Source organism: Notothenia rossii (genome assembly GCF_949606895.1).
Source record: "Notothenia rossii genome assembly, chromosome: 7".
NCBI lineage: Eukaryota > Metazoa > Chordata > Actinopteri > Perciformes > Nototheniidae > Notothenia > Notothenia rossii.
Genome location: NC_136905.1, coordinates 43,962,323 through 43,979,095, shown reverse-complemented (window position 1 = coordinate 43,979,095; position 16,773 = coordinate 43,962,323). Strand labels below are relative to the sequence as shown.

Sequence of the window (16,773 nt, the reverse complement as noted above, 5' to 3'; positions counted from 1 at the left end):
TTTTTTCTCTGGAGGGGACTTTGAAACTCAAATTACTGAAAAAGTACACAGTAAAGTAGTTCATATTATTTGTGCAAGTAGTCTAAGAAGTACTAAGTTCAAACATGGCAGTTTCATAAACTACTTATGGAAGAAATGTTTTTTAGACCACATTAAAGTTGACAAAAATGCTCATTCTTGTTCTTTGGAGAGGACTTGGAAATTCAAATTACTCAAAAAGTACACAGTAAAAGTAGTTCATATTATTTGTGCAAGTAGTCTAAGAAGTTATAAGTACAAACATGGCAGACTCATAAACTACTTATGGAAGAAATGTTTTTTATCCCACGTCAAAGTTAGACGAAAATGCTCCTTCTTGTTCTCTGGAGGGAATTTTGCCATTCTCAAAAAGTACACAGTAAAAGTAGTTAATAGTATTTGTGCAACAAGTTTATGAAGCAATAAGTCCTAAAATTATTCTAATAAATTGCCCTGTTCCTCAATCGCAAATAATAGAAATGAACCACATGCCATCCTTTACTTTGAAATCCAGCTTCCCAGGGTTGTTTTATTGCATTACCGTAAACCTGTAACTAATCGCGCAATCGAAATACAGGGGCGGCTGGTTTGACCACGCAAAAGTGAAAGACGGCTGGCTTGACCGCAGTTTTCCCTCGGTACGTTATATCACGCAGGGATTTACACAAACAGCAGCCTAAAGAACTATCGGTCCCTGGAGGCACACAACTTTTTTACAAGTGGCTTTGTTGGAGTTGTGCTCCATCATAAACTACCTTCATCGGATACCTACCTGTTCCGATGTGATGTAAAGCCATCCTGGAGGGTGACAGAGAAGCAGCACCAGACGTGGGTAGCAGTTAAGGGAGAGGGTACCATCGTCGCTGCCCACTGCAACTGCATGGCAGGGTACGTTTGTGAAAGCGTTCATTTGTTTGTGTGTGCCATAAATACGTCCAAATATATCAAAATGTTCCAAAAGAAATGTCACCAGACAGGGCAGTATTATGTAAAATCTTAGGCCCAATATAGTATTTATATATATATAATATTTAGTGATCTAGAGCTAATGGATATTTTTTTGCTTCCTTTTCAGTCTTGGTGAAAGTTGTTCCCATGTGGCTGCTGTTCTTTTTAAATTGGAGGCTTGTGTCCGCATGGGGATCAACAAAGTGCCATGCACAAGCAAAGCCTGTGAGTGGAACAACACATGTTTTAAAAAGATTGAGCCTGCTCTTGTTGCAGAGACAACTTTTTACACAGAGGACAAGACGTCAAAAAAGAGGAAAAGGAAAGCCCCTACCCCAAAAGCCTCTTTATCACAGCAGCAACAGTTCCTCACTATGCTGGCTGACAGATCACCTGACTCTGTGGTATTAAATAGTTTCATGGGTTTTTCAAGGCCTTTTAAGAAGCCATGGGGTTTCAGCCAGCATGAGGTGACCGAGGAGGAGATCGAAAATGTGGAGAGAGCAACCATCCGTCAGGCATCCTGTGTGCAATGGCATCAAGAGCGGGTTGGTCGCATTACAGGCTCCATAGCCCACCGTGTCTTAACAGCTTCAGAACATCCTAGCAAGTCAATGATCAACACCATATGTGAACAAAGGCACAGGCCAATAATGAAGCCCTGGATTCAGTGGGGTAGACACCATGAGCAAGATGCAATTGACACTTATCAATATGCTCTTGGAGCTGGGAGCCCCACAGCCAACCTGTCTTCCACCATTTACATCTGTGACCCAGTAGATGCACCACATCAGAACCTGGTCATCAGAAAGGCTGGCTTCCGCATCTGCCAAACTATGCCATACCTGGGGGTTTCATGTGATGGCTATGTTTCCTCTGACTGCTGTGGTGAGGGTGTTATAGAGGCTAAGTTTCCTTACAGGTGGGGGCAAGACACCTCTACTAGGTACCAACAGTGGCTTGAGGACAAAAGAGAACATCTGGAAAGTCTGACAAGCTTAAAGAGAAGTCATGCATATTTCACTCAGGTATTTCAATATTTCACCTGCATATACCTGAACACCTCTAATAAGTCTACAGCATGTTGTGCAATTATCCAAGATAATTATCCACAGATGGCATACTGTCTATAATGTAAATATTAGTGTTATGATGATTGCATTGGATTGCATTTGACAGGTCCAAATGCAGATGTTTGTTACCCAACGGATGTATGCAGACTTCATCACTTGGACTCCTCAGACCTGTCTGATATTCCGAGTACAAAGAGATGAGGACTTCATCAGTGGTGCCATTAATGTGATGCAAACATTTTGGTCACAACACATACTACACAAACTTCGGGAGCTGAAAGATGCAAAGGTAGGTGGTTGAATTTCCTATCAGTGTAAAAATGGCAACAAATAAGTCACTGTGACAGAGTTACATATTTATTTATACGAATTCATTTTGAAGCATATTATAGCTATTTCATTCAGTATCAACATAGACTACTAGACTATATGTACAAAATAAAATATCACAAAGCCTATACATTTATTTACAACATGAAAACATACATAGGCTACAAATAGAATGAATAATGGGCTGTACAATATTGGAGGAAACTGATGTTGCAATGTAATTCATCTCTGTAACATCGCTGTGACATGAAAAAAAACAAAGCATTTTATACTAGTTAGGGGCAGTTTTTATTTACAACCCAGGCTTGCATGGTATGAAATATATTGTATTGTATGGCCCTGATTTACTTTAGTAAGATAAGCAAATTGTGTTTGTCTATACTTTTGACTTTGACACTAATCAGATAATAATTGTTGATATTGTGATGTTGATCAAATTGTTCTTGTGTTCTTTTCAAAGGGGGTGTACTCATTTATGATAAGTACTGTATATGTTTCTGCTAAGTAGGCAGAACATAGTCCAGTCGTAAGCAGCACAGGGAGTGACCCATCAGGCAACACAAGTGGCAGCAGAGCGTCAGGCATCAGAGGCAGGGTGACAGGCATCAGAGGCAGGGTGACAGGGTGTGCAGCAGCCGAGCAGCACTGAGATAAGTTCAGGGACCTGTGGAAAGACAAACAACAGGTGGTTTTGATTAGAAAGATCCACTATGTCTCAACTGAAACCAGTTAAATGGCACAATAATGACTTCTTTGTTGTATAAAAAAGTTGCATAAAATATTGTTCTCTGATGCTCATTATTAAATTACTGCACATTGATTTTGTTCTTACTCTCAGATTCTGTAACGGTTGTACATGACACTGCCAGACAAGTTCATTAGTGCTGCACAGACATGCACAATCCTATCAATGATGGCCTCTTCTCTCTTCTGTCTTTCATCCTGCAGTCTCTTCACCAGGCGCACAGGAAGTGGGCCATCCAGAATGTGGTACCGGCTCTTCAGGGCACCAATTACTCTCTCTGCAGACCACATATCACATATTTGTTGTTAAAATGCTGTTTATCTACATTGTTATGTTTGAGTTTCACAGGAGTAGCACAGTTGACCGTTATATCATATCGTCAGTGCATTGTGTCCTATAATTAGTGTTTCATGTTAAAGTGAAGAAAGATTCCTGTTAACTTCCTGTTATCCTGTTCTCTTGATATTGCACTAAATGTGAACAACAGTTCAATGTATTTAAATATAGAATAACATGTTTTTAAGATAAAATGTTATCTTAAGACACCCTACAAAGTAGGGATTACACATGTACTCATTGATGTGATTAATTGAATAACGTCTCAGCACTTGTTAACCCGGATCTGTACTGTTACAGTAATTCATTTAGTTAGGGAAATGTGAACCACGTCAGCGGCAAGTAGCAACAGTGATTTGATGATGCAGCACACTCTGAATACCAAAAACATTAAAATGTACATACTGTATGAATCTGACTGCTGACTCTATACTTACCAATGTGAATTTGCAACATCTTCGGCTGACAGTTGTTTTCGGCCCCTCGTGAAAGACGGTGTGATGAGCTGTTCACCCAGAATAGCAAAGTCATCCTTCAAAGTGAAGCCCCTGTCGGCTAAAATCTGAAATAAACACTACTTTACTTCAACAGCAACTCAAAAACGGTAACTATGGCTAAATAATAAATTCACAAATAAGACTTAAATTAGAAAAAAAAAACAGTTCAATTGTTACCTGATCTCCTGCATGGTGGAACTTCTGAGATAAGAAGTCTGAGTTCCTTACAATATGCACATCTGAAGCCCTCCCTCCCCAGCCTTTGGAGAGATATGTGATTGAGCCAGATGGGTGACATGCAATGAAATACGTCACTGTTGTCCAGTTTTTGTATTTTGAGTAGGGGATAGCTCTGTGAGAAAAGACAGTCGTGAGTAATACTTATCGATAAATTGTGTACATATACACAGACAGCCAGGTAAGTATTACAAAAACCAGACACTTTATGCATGCTATCAAAAAGAAAAATATCTCACCTTGTTTTCAGCTTCTTTGAGTGTTCAATTCTGATCTCAAAGCAGTCGATAATTGCAGTCGAGGGCAGTGGTTCCCAACCTGGGGGTCGCCAAAGATCGCAGGGGGGGCGCCAGACCTCAGATGATTTGAGGCCTAATATCATATTTATAATAAAAAATAAAAATAAATGTACGTATCATTTTTTTTTTACATATTGTAACGCAATACATGATTGGCGCTAAAAACCTTGTCTACATTACAATAACATATAGAAATTAATTGATTAACTAAAATTAAAATTCAAAAAATTCATCTGATACTCCTCCGATTGGCGCCAACATTGACGTTACTGTGTCAGCTTTCATAATAATAACAGTTTGCTGCGCTTGCTAGCTAGCAACCGACTTCATAAGGTGAATATTTTTGTCTAAAAATGTCTGAAAAATGTAAAGGAGATGACAGCTCATCTGCAATCAAAAAGAAAATGAGGACCTACCTAGACAGCTATCTTAATGGTTTCATGGAGGGAACGGACAAAACCCGCCCAAAGTGTGTGGTATGAAGCTAGCCAACGAAAGCATGAAACCCAGCAAAATGAAGAGACACCAACAGACCATGCACCCAGAAACAGTTGGGCGTGATCGGGACTTTTTCATAAAGAAACAACACTTTGCAAAGGCAAACAAGCCAATGGGCTGGCAGCGAGGCCTCTTTTGAATGTGCACTTTTAATAGCAAAGGCAAAGAAACCGCACAACATTGGCGAGCAGCTCATTAAGACAGCTTGCATTAAGATGGCTGAGAAACTGCGGCCCGCAGGTCGCGGAGAAGCTAAAAACTGTACCACTGTCAAACAATATGGTGAAAGACAGAATTGAGAAGATGGCAAGTAACTGCGAGCTGCAGCTGCTCGAAAAGCTTGGAAAGGGGCCATTTGCCATACAACTTGATGAAACCACAACTGTAGCAGACGAGGCTGTGCTGATCGTTTATGTGCAATATCTCGATGGGGAAGATTTGAAGCAGGACATTCTTATGTCAGTCAACCTTACCACTACCACCCGGGGTGAGGACATTTTTACTGCAGTGGATTCTTACCTCTCATCCCACAAGCTTTCCTATGAGAATTTAGTTGCATGTTGCACAGACGGAGCTGCCTCAATGATGGGGAAAAACAAGGGATTTAACAGTCGCTTGAAAGAAAAGGCCCCACACTGCACAATATTTCACTGTGTGATACATCGCCAAGCCCTGGCCAGCAAGAAACTGTCAGAAGACCTCAGCGAAACATTCTCAACTGTTATTAAAATAGTCAATTTCATCAAAGGTCGCCCCACCAACAAGCGTCTATTCGCAGACTTGTGCGAGGATGTAGCGCACCAAACCCTCCTCCTGCACACCGAGGTGCGCTGGCTCTCACGCGGCCGAGTGCTGGCACGCTTTGTAGAACTGAAGGAAAAAATTGAAGAGTTTTTACAAACTCTTAACCGCGCACTGTCAGAGCAAGTGAATGAGTCATTCTTGATTAAAACAGGATACCTGTCCGACATCTTCAGTCTCTATAATGAAACAAACAAGCGTCTGCAAGGCGTGGAGTCCAACATTCTCCAATGATGCATTTGTGCGCAAACTGGAGTACAGGTTCGAGAAAATGGAGAGGGGGGAGCTGCAACAGTTTCCACTACTGCTGAAACAATCCCAAAACAATCCTGAAACGGTGCCTGTGTCTGTACGTCGCGAGTCCATCCGCCATATGAACGCACTGTAAACGGAAATGTAATCACGGTTCGCTAACATAGACGAGTATGTCTCCAAGGAATTGTGGGTTTTGAATCCCTTTATTGCCAAAGTTGAGGATGTGGAATACCTGGATTGCGAAGATGAGCTCAACGACATCCAAGCTGACTCGCTGTCAAAGAAATACTTCCAGGAAAAAGGATTTAAAAAGTTTGGGATTGTCAAAGGACCAAGCCTCGCTCCAAAGATCACACTGCATGCCACGACCAGGATTATACTCCCATTCAGTATGACATATCTATCAGAAACAGCCTTCAGCGCACTTGTTGCCATCAAAACAAAAGCACGCAACACACTGGACGTTCACAACGACTTTAGACTGGCTGTCACTCACATTACACCGGCCATTCCATCCCTGGCTGCGGGCGTGCAAGCCCAAGGTTCACATTAATGAACCTACTTGAATCTCGTCTTCTCTCTGCTACCTGTTCCATGGCAGACAAGCATTTGATTTACCTGCTTAATATGCCAGTTTTTCATTTTTGTTTTATACAGGCCTATGCAACCATATTACCATTTATTTATTAGACATAGTCTATTCTTTTGAAGTGTCCTGTTCTTCGACATTTGAAATAAATATGATGCATACATTTGCAAGTTAGTAGCTAATAAAAGCATACAAAGACAGAAATGTATCATTTTTTCTTTAATATAAATGTTTCTTCTGCGCGTAAAGTGTCGGATTCAGTTGGATTATTTGTCACAGTTGCTCCGATCAGATCGGTCTCCTCCATTTTGTAGATTAATTACGATTTTTTAATCCACATAAACACATCGCCAAAATCCGGCTTACTTTGAGCATGTGTTTTAAACAGTTGAATCCCTTTGTGAATTGTTTCCACTTGCGCCGTCCTTTAATTTCTTGATACAGCGGGCATCCAAATTCATTAATCCTGAGTCCAATAACCATCAAAGTCACTCCAATAATGCTCCTTAATTACGCTTTCATCCTCCTTTAATGAAATACTTCACATTCATCCAGTTTGTGACAGTAGTTGTAGCATTTTTGAGACTTTTAAACTTTAATTACCGCTGTTGCCGTGTGTGTGTGTGTGTGTGTGTGTGTGTGTGTGTGGGGGGGTAACCGCTGTTACCAGGAACGGCTGTCACTACCCGATCTGCCCCCCTGCCCGATCTGTACTGCGCATGTGCGAGATGGTCCGCCATACTGGACAATGAAGGATTATTTGAATTATTTGAAGTATTAAAGTAACGTGTTATGGCAGGAAAGTTAAATCTGGTATATTCATTTTAATGTCACCTTATATATATATTCATGTGTGTTAAATTTGAAGGGACAAAGTATGTTTTCCCTCCCCAATATATTGAGGTGAAGTCTTTGTGTTCAGAGAGGGATGTGAGCAGGGGACATCCTAATTTGGGGATAGCTCCAAAACTCTGGAATGTTTCCCTCATAAAAGAAGAGGGTGCGTTACACATGCTTAGGGCAAATGTGTGTGTTTTCATTGCAGTAAATATATGTGCTGCGTGATTACTGTTCAACTATACCTCTGTTTTTATTCTTTCATGTGCGGGTACTAAATGGCTACAAACATTGTGGAGAAATTAGCTTAAACATGTTTTATTACTCTATATGAAATGGAAGCAGCTTTTATGACAGGGACGAGAGAGCTGGGGGAGGGGACATTCTTCTTAAGATTTTCAGCATGCCAATTATCAGGGAAATCTACTTGTTTTCAATAGATGTGTGTGGTTAATTACTTTGTATTAATAATAACAGTATGTGTAAAGGAAGCTGGAAATATGCAATGTGAAACCTTTTATTTGAAGTAAGGATGTGAACAATAGCTCAAATGGCTGGAAAGGCTGCAGGACAAATGAGTGTGTTTTCTATATTGGGCCTGTGTGAAGTTTGACTATTTGAAAAGCATCTGTAATACTGCTTAAGAGCATAGGTAATGTGTTCCTCGTTATTATTGATATGAAAGTAATTTACATGTATTACGTATATTTAGCCAACTATAACAACTATATCTTAAAACATACTTTTAACTTGTGTGTGGTAACCTGAGGGGGGGAGATGGACTCAGGGACAAAGGGCCATAAAGGGGATGTGTGTGTGCTGGCTACAAGATGTGAAATAAGATAAGGAAACTTGTTGTTTAGAGCAGGTTCGTACCAGACACCAAAAGGTGTCTGGTTTTCGTCAAACTGAAAGAGACTTTTTGTTTCCGGGTTTCTTCTGCTGTGTCGCACTGATTGGGTGCGACAGGCCATGTGTTGGTCTCTCCCAATAAGATGACCTCTGGGGGAAAGCACGCACACACCTCCTCCTGTGTTTTAGTATGAAAGCCTGTGTTTTCCTTTGGTTCGATCTCTTTTTCTTCAGGCTGACCAGAGAGTAAGACAGGAGAAAGAGCAGGAAGTACTTCCTTTGTATTTGTATTGTTACTTTGTATCATTAAAACAAGATTATTGTTTAACTTGCATTCTGGTGTTTCTTAATCCCTTCCTTTTTACGAATTTACCCAGCTTACCTAACGACACGCGGAGACGAGGTTGGTTTTAAACATCCTCCTAATCTCCAACAACAACTACATACGGCAACTGTAATAGGACACTTCACACAGTGGCGTTTGGCAAAGCAGAAAAAGAACACAAAAAAACCGGGAGAGATGAGTTATTGTTATGACAACGTGACTTCACTATTATTTAACAACTCTTTTTATTGGGTTCTTTTATTTGGGGTTAAGTACATTGTCAGAATAAGTGAGACATAGATTTAACTTCTGTTAGACAGCTATATGCCATACATCTTTGCATACATTCACAGTAAATATTTATTCAGTATGATAACTGCCAAACAGAAGTTAAATCCATTTTCTTTTTGTGCTTTGCCAAACGCCACTGTGTCAAGTGTCCTAGTTGGGTTGCCGTACGGAGTTGTCCAGTATGGCAGACCATCTCGCACATGCACAGTACAGATCGGGCAGATCGGCAACAGCGATAATTAAAGTTTCAACGTTTTGGGGGGTCGCAAATTCCAACAGGAGTCATTTGGGGGGGCCCTTGGTGAAAAAGGTTGGGAACCCCTGCTCTAGGGTACTGGAAGAGAACCTCTGCTGGTACTGTGCGTCTGATACACTCTCTATCAGGCCATTTAATCAAAAAAGAAATGTTGGCGTACATCAAATCCAACCATCGGGAGAATACATCCAGGAAAGTGCTATGTGCCAGGTCAAATATTCCACACATCATGTCGGTTAAGGGGTTCTGCCGCAGTTTCACCAGAGTAATAAAGAGCTGGTCTTGTGTTGACATCTTGGATGTTTTCTGTGACTTAATAAACTGTACCAGGTACTGATGAAGAGTGTCAAATACTGTCCATGACAGGCCTGTTATGACTTTACATTTAGTGTAATTTTCTCTCACAGTGGTTACCGAAATGTTCAACTTCTCCAATTCTCTGATGGCTTCAGCTCGCTCCTTCCTGGCCTCATCTCTTTCTCTTCTTAAATTATACAATTCTTCATAAAGTTTATTCTGCCCTCGCAAGAATACTTTTCGGATTGCAGGCTTGGCAGATAGCTTAACACAGAAATAAACACCCAGGAGACAGCAGCTCAGTTTTGGATGTTTACTGATTAAGTTACATTTTCATTTCCATTTTTCATTTCCATTTTTGTAAAACTGAAATACAAACAAAACCCAAAGTCATGAGACGTTGTCACATTAAACACTAAATAAACAAAGAAACAAGACTAAAACAAACATTCCAAACAACAAAGTGCCTGTTAGCATAAATGCCACAAACATTTCCACTGCTGTTTACAGGCTAACAAGTTTAGCATCATTCATTGTTCTTCATGTTTGCATATAATCAATTTAAATGTGCAACTAAGTATACACGGACAATATATGGAATGGTACTTACAGACATAAAGACCCTAGGATTTGAGCAAGGATTTAGTTGACAGGAAACAACCCATGTGCTCCATAGACAGCCAGAAACAGGAAACTACGGCAAGCATTTATGGACACAGTGCAAAACCCAAAACCCTTTGCAGGCCCTCTTAAAGGGGCAGCACAAAGTTGTTTTCTCTCTAACTCCTGAAGAGGTATGGGAGCTTCTGATGTTGGGGATTCTGGTGCTGGGCCTCACCCTCACGCTTCCTCCTTCTCTCCAGCCTCTGAAGTAATGACCTGGGAGACTTTGTCTTTTTATGTGGGAACAGCGAGGGTGTGTAGTCTGGGTGGGCTATGTCCTCGTTTTTTTAAGCCTAGGGCAAGACAGTAAACAAACGAAATAAGAAGGGTATAGAAGGGGGTGAAATACATTTTAACTGCAGAAAGCTCGGAAGCTACCACCAGTGTTGTTAGCATAGCTGTGTTTTTGTATACTCAAGCAAGGTAGCCTGCATAACGTAGTAGTTAGTTAACTTCTCTTAAAACTAGTAATTTAACATTCATGTTAACTAAGAAACAATTTAACACTGTTATTGTGTGAATAACGTTGTCATACCTTTAATGAAATGCTGACTACAAACGTACACATGTTTGGATTTTGGATCCCACAGGTGGCCAAACTCATCCTCCCGACGGATCGCTTGAAGCCACCGGATTCTTCTCCTGGGCTCTGTGCTCCCGTTGGGCAAAATATAACATTTTAGATTTGGATTTTTAAGCTTGTTAGTTGTACAAAAGGGCACACAGCAGCTCCTGGGCATGGTGGAAGCCGGTTTGTTTTCTCCCTCAGCGCGAACCGGATGTGACGTTTTGTGGGCGTTCCCTCGCTTGCCGACTGTATGAAAAGTAGGAAAAGATGGAGGCGCATCACTTCCGTGATTTAAATAGGATGTCATGAACCAGGCAATTTATTATTTATTTTGCGTTTATTAATTATGGGGAATGATTGGGTTAAGAGGTAGTTTACCTGTGTATATTTGGGTCGGATAGTTCCCTCATGTTTGAGGGATTACATTTATGATTTACATTTATGTTTTTCCCGGGTCGCCGAGGATGCTGGCGTTGTTTGTTCGCCGCTCCTCCGCCGCAAATATTGTTCTTTAGTCCAGATTAGAACCTCTCCTGTCTGGCTCTCTACTTTTGAAACGTCAGTCATCAGCAAAAATAGCAGATGTGTTGTCATCTCCAACCTGCTGGCTCTTTCCTGCTCATCGGTCCCTAGCCCGCTAGCTAGCTAGCATTATCGGACCTAGCAGGCTGCCACCTAGATGCTCCCTGAAGTCTGCCGAGCTAACAATTCTGTCTCTACCCCAACTCCACCCTAACACCGCGGCTCGTGTGGGTCTTCCCATCCCGCTGCGATCAGCCGGCTTCCCCGCTGACATCGTCTCTCCCTGCCGCCTACAGCTGGTGGCTAACAAGCGAGCTAACAAGCTAGTAGGCTGGTCACCCGGCTCCCACTCTGCACCAGGCTGTCAGCCCCTCCTACGATTCTCCTCCGGAAACCACTGGAATCATTCTCCTGATATGCTGTGGATTATCACTCTAATTTTATCTGGACTCACACCGCTCCTTCTTCTACGGTCATCCGGCTCCTGGTCTCTGCTGCCCGGGTCCGCAGCATTAGCTAGCTCCGTGCTAGCGCCACTTCACGGGATCATGCCGCCGCTCTACTCCCTGTCAGATCTCCACTCCTTTAATAACCGCCTGCCTCCGGACTGCATGGACATCCTCGCAGATAACGAAATACTCCGCAAACGCCGTCCTCCACACAGAGGCTCTGGCCGTAAGTTTTTATTTCATTCCACGTCTCCACACTCCATCCCGTCCCGTCACGCGCCCACACTACGCCATCACAACAAAAAACACGTGGATCTGACCAATCTCCTTCCACTTCCCCGGTCCACACAACCCCCCCCAATGCAACGTCACCTCAGAGCAGCCCTGCTCAACACACGCTCCATCCACAATAAAAGCCACATTCTGAATGAATTCATTAAAGACAATAACCTGGACTTTCTGTATCTGACCGAAACATGGCAAAAGCCCCTGGACTATTTTTCTTTAAATCAAATCACCCCAGCAGGATTCACATACATTGACAAACCTCGCCCACAAGGGCGGGGTGGTGGTATAGCTGCTATTATCAGAAAGGAAATAAAAGCTACCATAATCCCCATCCCTGATGCTTCTTCATTTGAACACCTGATCTTTAAACTCTCTGGTCCCACTCCCCTGGTCACAGCCATCATCTACTGTCCCCCGAAGCCAAACCCCTCCTTTCTCTCTGACCTCTCTGACATTCTCACTCAGCTTTCTGCCATATCCCCATCTGTTCTCCTCTTAGGGGATTTTAACATTCATATTGATGACCCGACCTGCAAATATGCCTCTGAATTTAAGGAAACCCTTCATTGCTGCAACTTCTCTCAACACATCAACTTCCCAACACACAGCCGTGGTCACATCCTGGACTTGGTCTGCTCCACTGGTCTCACCATCCATCATCTGTCCAGCCTCAATCTCCACATCTCTGATCACCTGGCCATCATCATGGATATCAACATCCCCATCCCCGCCCAAAAGCAAAAACGCACAATAACCTACAGAAACCTCAAATCCATCTCACCTTCAGCAATCACTGCCTCCATTACCTGCCAGATGTCTGCCTCCCCCCTCCCCACTTTCTGAAAACCCATCTGAACTTGTGGACTATTATAACAGCACCCTCTCCTTCTGTCTCAATGAACTGGCCCCCACAAAAACAAAAAATTTCTCTTTCATACAGTCCGCCCCCTGGTATACCCCCGAACTCCGCCAAATGAAATCAAGGAAACGTCAACTTGAACGCCAACACAAGAAAACCACACTAACAGTCAATCTTCAAATCTACAAAGACTATCTCCAGCAGTACAGTAATGCACTCAAAGCAGCCCGGTCTAATTACTACTCACAACTCATTCAGTCTGGCTCCAGCAACCCTAAGCGTCTGTTCTCCACCATCAGCAAACTTCTCAAACCCTGTGACAACGCCACCTCGTCCTTCCCCACCGAACAGTGCAACTCCTTCCTTTCGTTTTTCCAAACCAAAATCAGCAACATTTACAGCAATCTGACACCCTCATCAGCACCCCCCACCTCCTCTCCTGGCTCCCCCCCCTTCACCTCACAGCCCCTGTCCCACTTCTCCCCTGTGACCCCCATGCAACTGTCCCACTTCATGACTGGAATTAACTCCACCTGCACACTTGACCCAATGCCCTCCAAATTTGTTAAAGAGAGCCTCCCTGCCATGTCCCAGCTCATCGCCACCATCATTAACTCCTCCCTCTGATCTGGATCAGTTCCCCCCTCTCTCAAACTGGCTGCTGTCACACCCATTCTCAAAAGACCTGGACTCACACCTGACATCATGTCCAACTTCCGGCCCATCTCAAATCTCCCCTTTCTGTCAAAAATACTTGAACGTGTCATTGCCTCACAACTAAAATCCCACCTCAGCTCCAATGACCTCTTTGAGCCATTTCAATCCGGTTTCCGATCAAAACACAGCACAGAAACAGCTTTTCTGAAAATCACAAACGACCTCCTCCTCTCCTCTGACTCCGGCAACCTGAACATCCTCATCCTCCTCAACCTCACCGCAGCATTCGACACCATCAACCACACCATCCTGCTGTCCCTCCTCGAATAATCACTCAACATCACTGACACTGCACTCTCCTGGCTGAAATCCTACCTCACCGACAGACATCAGTTTATCAACATCAACAACTGCACCTCCTCCACTGCTCCTCTGTCCCAAGGCGTCCCCCAGGGTTCGGTGCTTGGCCCCCTCCTCTTCATCCTTTACATGCTCCCCCTTGGCAAAATAATTTGTCGCCACAACCTTCAATTTCACTGCTACGCCGATGACATCCAACTTTATATCTCAACAAAAACAATCACCCCAACAACACACTCCACTCTCACCAACTGTCTCTCAGAAATAAAAGCATGGATGCAAACAAACTATCTCCAACTGAACAGTGCCAAATCAGACATCATCATCATCGGTCCGCGATCCCGTATCAAAGACATCCAGAATTTCAACTTCACCATTGACAGCCACACTCTATCTCCCCCCCTCACATCCACAACCTCGGAGTCATTTTCGAAAGTCAGCTCAAATTCAACCACCACATAAATCACATCACCAGGACCGCCTTTTTCCACCTCAAAAACATTGCCCGTCTCCGCCCATCACTCTCCTCCTCTGCTGCTGAAATCCTGATTCATTCATTCATCACTTCACGACTCGACTACTGCAATAGCATCCTCTATGGCATACCATCCAACCTCCTCAATAAACTCCAACATATCCAGAACTCTGCTGCCCGCCTCCTCACCCACACCCGCTCCAGAGACCACATCACTCCCATCCTCCAGAAACTCCACTGGCTCCCCGTCCGTCAAAGAATCCACTTCAAAGTCCTCCTCATAACTTACAAAGCCCTCAACAACCAGGCCCCCCCCTACCTCACAGACCTGCTGCACCACCACACCCCTTCCCGCTGCCTCCGCTCATCAGAAGCCAACCTCCTATCCATCCCCACCCGCACCAATCACCGGACCTGGGGGGACAGAGCCTTCTCCGTCGCTGCCCCCTCCCTCTGGAACTCACTCCCACAACCCATCAGAGACTGCACCGACCTCACCACCTTCAAAAAACTCACCTCTTCAATCTGGCTTTTCATGTGTGATTGTTTTTGTATTATTTGACTTTAACTTTAACTATATATTTATTTGTTGTTCCTTTCTTCTCTTCTTCACTATTATCTGTAAAGCGTCTTTGAGCACTTGAAAAAGCGCTAACAAATTAAATCTATTATTATTATTATTATTATGTTGACAATGTGGTTGAGATAATTGTGTAACCTGTTGACGTTAAGCCTGTGGGGAGGGGCTATGGCAGGGTTCCCCAATTATATTTACCAAAGGGCCAATTTTTTTCAAGCATGACAAGCTAAGGGCCAAAATGTTATGTTTCACTAAAAGTTGTTTTACACTATGTGCAGATGTTACCTCTATTATAATTGCTGTAGTAGTGGCAGTAGTAATTAAACAAACCCTGTGTTGAGAGTAAAGGAAAAATGCATCCTTGAAACAAAATTAGACCGAAATCAAACATTTATTAACAATAATAATAAATAAATGCTTTAACAAATACAAATAATTTTGCTGTGGTCTGATGGGGCATAACAATAAAACTAAAATAAAAAACAACAGAGTGAACTCTGATCAAATAGTCAGACAGGTCCACATCCAATTCAGCAAACACTGTAACACACACACACACTGGGAAAGACAGGAAGACAGAGAGAGAGTTTCAGTTAGTTACTTTTATAATGTCGTACCAAAATACACCACATTATTAGTTTTAACATTTTTAAATATGTGTACCAAATAATATCAGGCTGTAAATAACAAATAGTATTGTTTTTTTTTTACTTTATTTGTAATATATTATTTTAATGTTGTATTCAATTTAACCAGTTTGTGGGCTGTTGTTAAAAGCCCTGCATTATCCAAGGTTTTTTCTCTATCATTAATAATTTGTTTTTAATTACGCTGCGTAGCATTTTATTTAGGAAATGAATGTAAAATAAATTGATGTTGTTCACTCACCAATCAGTGAGAGAAGTGAGAGCGGCGGGATGAGGCAACCTGTCTGATGTTGGGCTTGTATTCTGTTGTGGCAATCCTGAGGCACTGTCCAAGATGTGCACTGGAGAGTCTGTTCCTGTCCTGGCTTTTGATAGCATTCATTGAAGAAAATCCTGATTCGCAGATGTATGTTGAGGGGAACATTGTGAGTAGGAGTGGTGTTTTTGAAACGAGCTTGGGGAACCACGTTGATCCAAAAGTCACACACTGGTGCATCCTTGTGTTGAGCTTTCAGCAACTCAGAGCTTCCCATCTCTAAGACCTCCATCTGAAGAGCTCCCTCTTCTATGGAAGGCACCAGCCTTTTGGCCTCTCCAGTCCACTGCCCGTCTGCTGACAGAGAACGGCTGTCTGAGGAAGAGGAGGATGTCACGTGAGATTTTAGGGGAGCTTTCAAATCGCTCCTTGAAGTTTTTTTGCCAGTTTTGACACAAAATCCTTCATTACTGGATCTTCCGGCATTTCATTCTTCTCGCAGTGCTCACGCAGACGTGGAAAGTGCAGCTTCCTCCCATGAATATCTCTCTCCAAAAGGTGCAGCTTTGACCGAAAAGCTTCAACCGCCTCGTACATCTCAGCAACAGTGTGGTTCTTGCCTTGCAGCTGCAGGTTAAGGTGATTTAGATGAGACATGATGACACACAAAAAAATTAACATCTGCTATCACCTTGGTGTCAGTTAAAAAGCTCAAAAATTCATGGGCTTTTTGGCTCTGCAGGCTTGATAATGTTAGAAATTAAAATCAATGTTTTAATGGGGAAATGTAGTTTAAACATGCCGTCAGTTTTAATGCTCTTTTATACTGAAAAACCAGAAATTCTTGTGCACAAGCAGTTAAGCTTTTATTCTGAAAATCCTTCATCTCCGGTTAGCATTTAGCATGTGGCTAATATACGATTTCCTGAAGAGGTGAATTTAGTAGCGAAATGATATAGAGTGGT

General features: G+C 42.6%; 2 long non-coding RNA genes across 2 annotated transcripts; one reads left to right on the top strand and one right to left on the bottom strand.

Annotated features, from left to right (window-relative positions):
- The first annotated feature begins 1,816 nt into the window (after nucleotides 1-1,816).
- On the top strand, nucleotides 1,817-3,813 carry LOC307012941. Its single transcript, XR_013800788.1, has 3 exons — nucleotides 1,817-1,994; nucleotides 2,146-2,328; nucleotides 3,318-3,813. It is a non-coding gene; the product is annotated as an uncharacterized lncRNA (long non-coding RNA).
- LOC307012940 lies at nucleotides 2,381-11,005 on the bottom strand. Its single transcript, XR_013800787.1, has 7 exons — nucleotides 10,683-11,005; nucleotides 10,095-10,440; nucleotides 4,424-4,556; nucleotides 4,125-4,299; nucleotides 3,888-4,012; nucleotides 3,202-3,391; nucleotides 2,381-3,033 (listed from the first exon to the last, which is right to left on the bottom strand). It is a non-coding gene; the product is annotated as an uncharacterized lncRNA (long non-coding RNA).
- Between the last annotated feature and the right edge of the window lie 5,768 nt (nucleotides 11,006-16,773).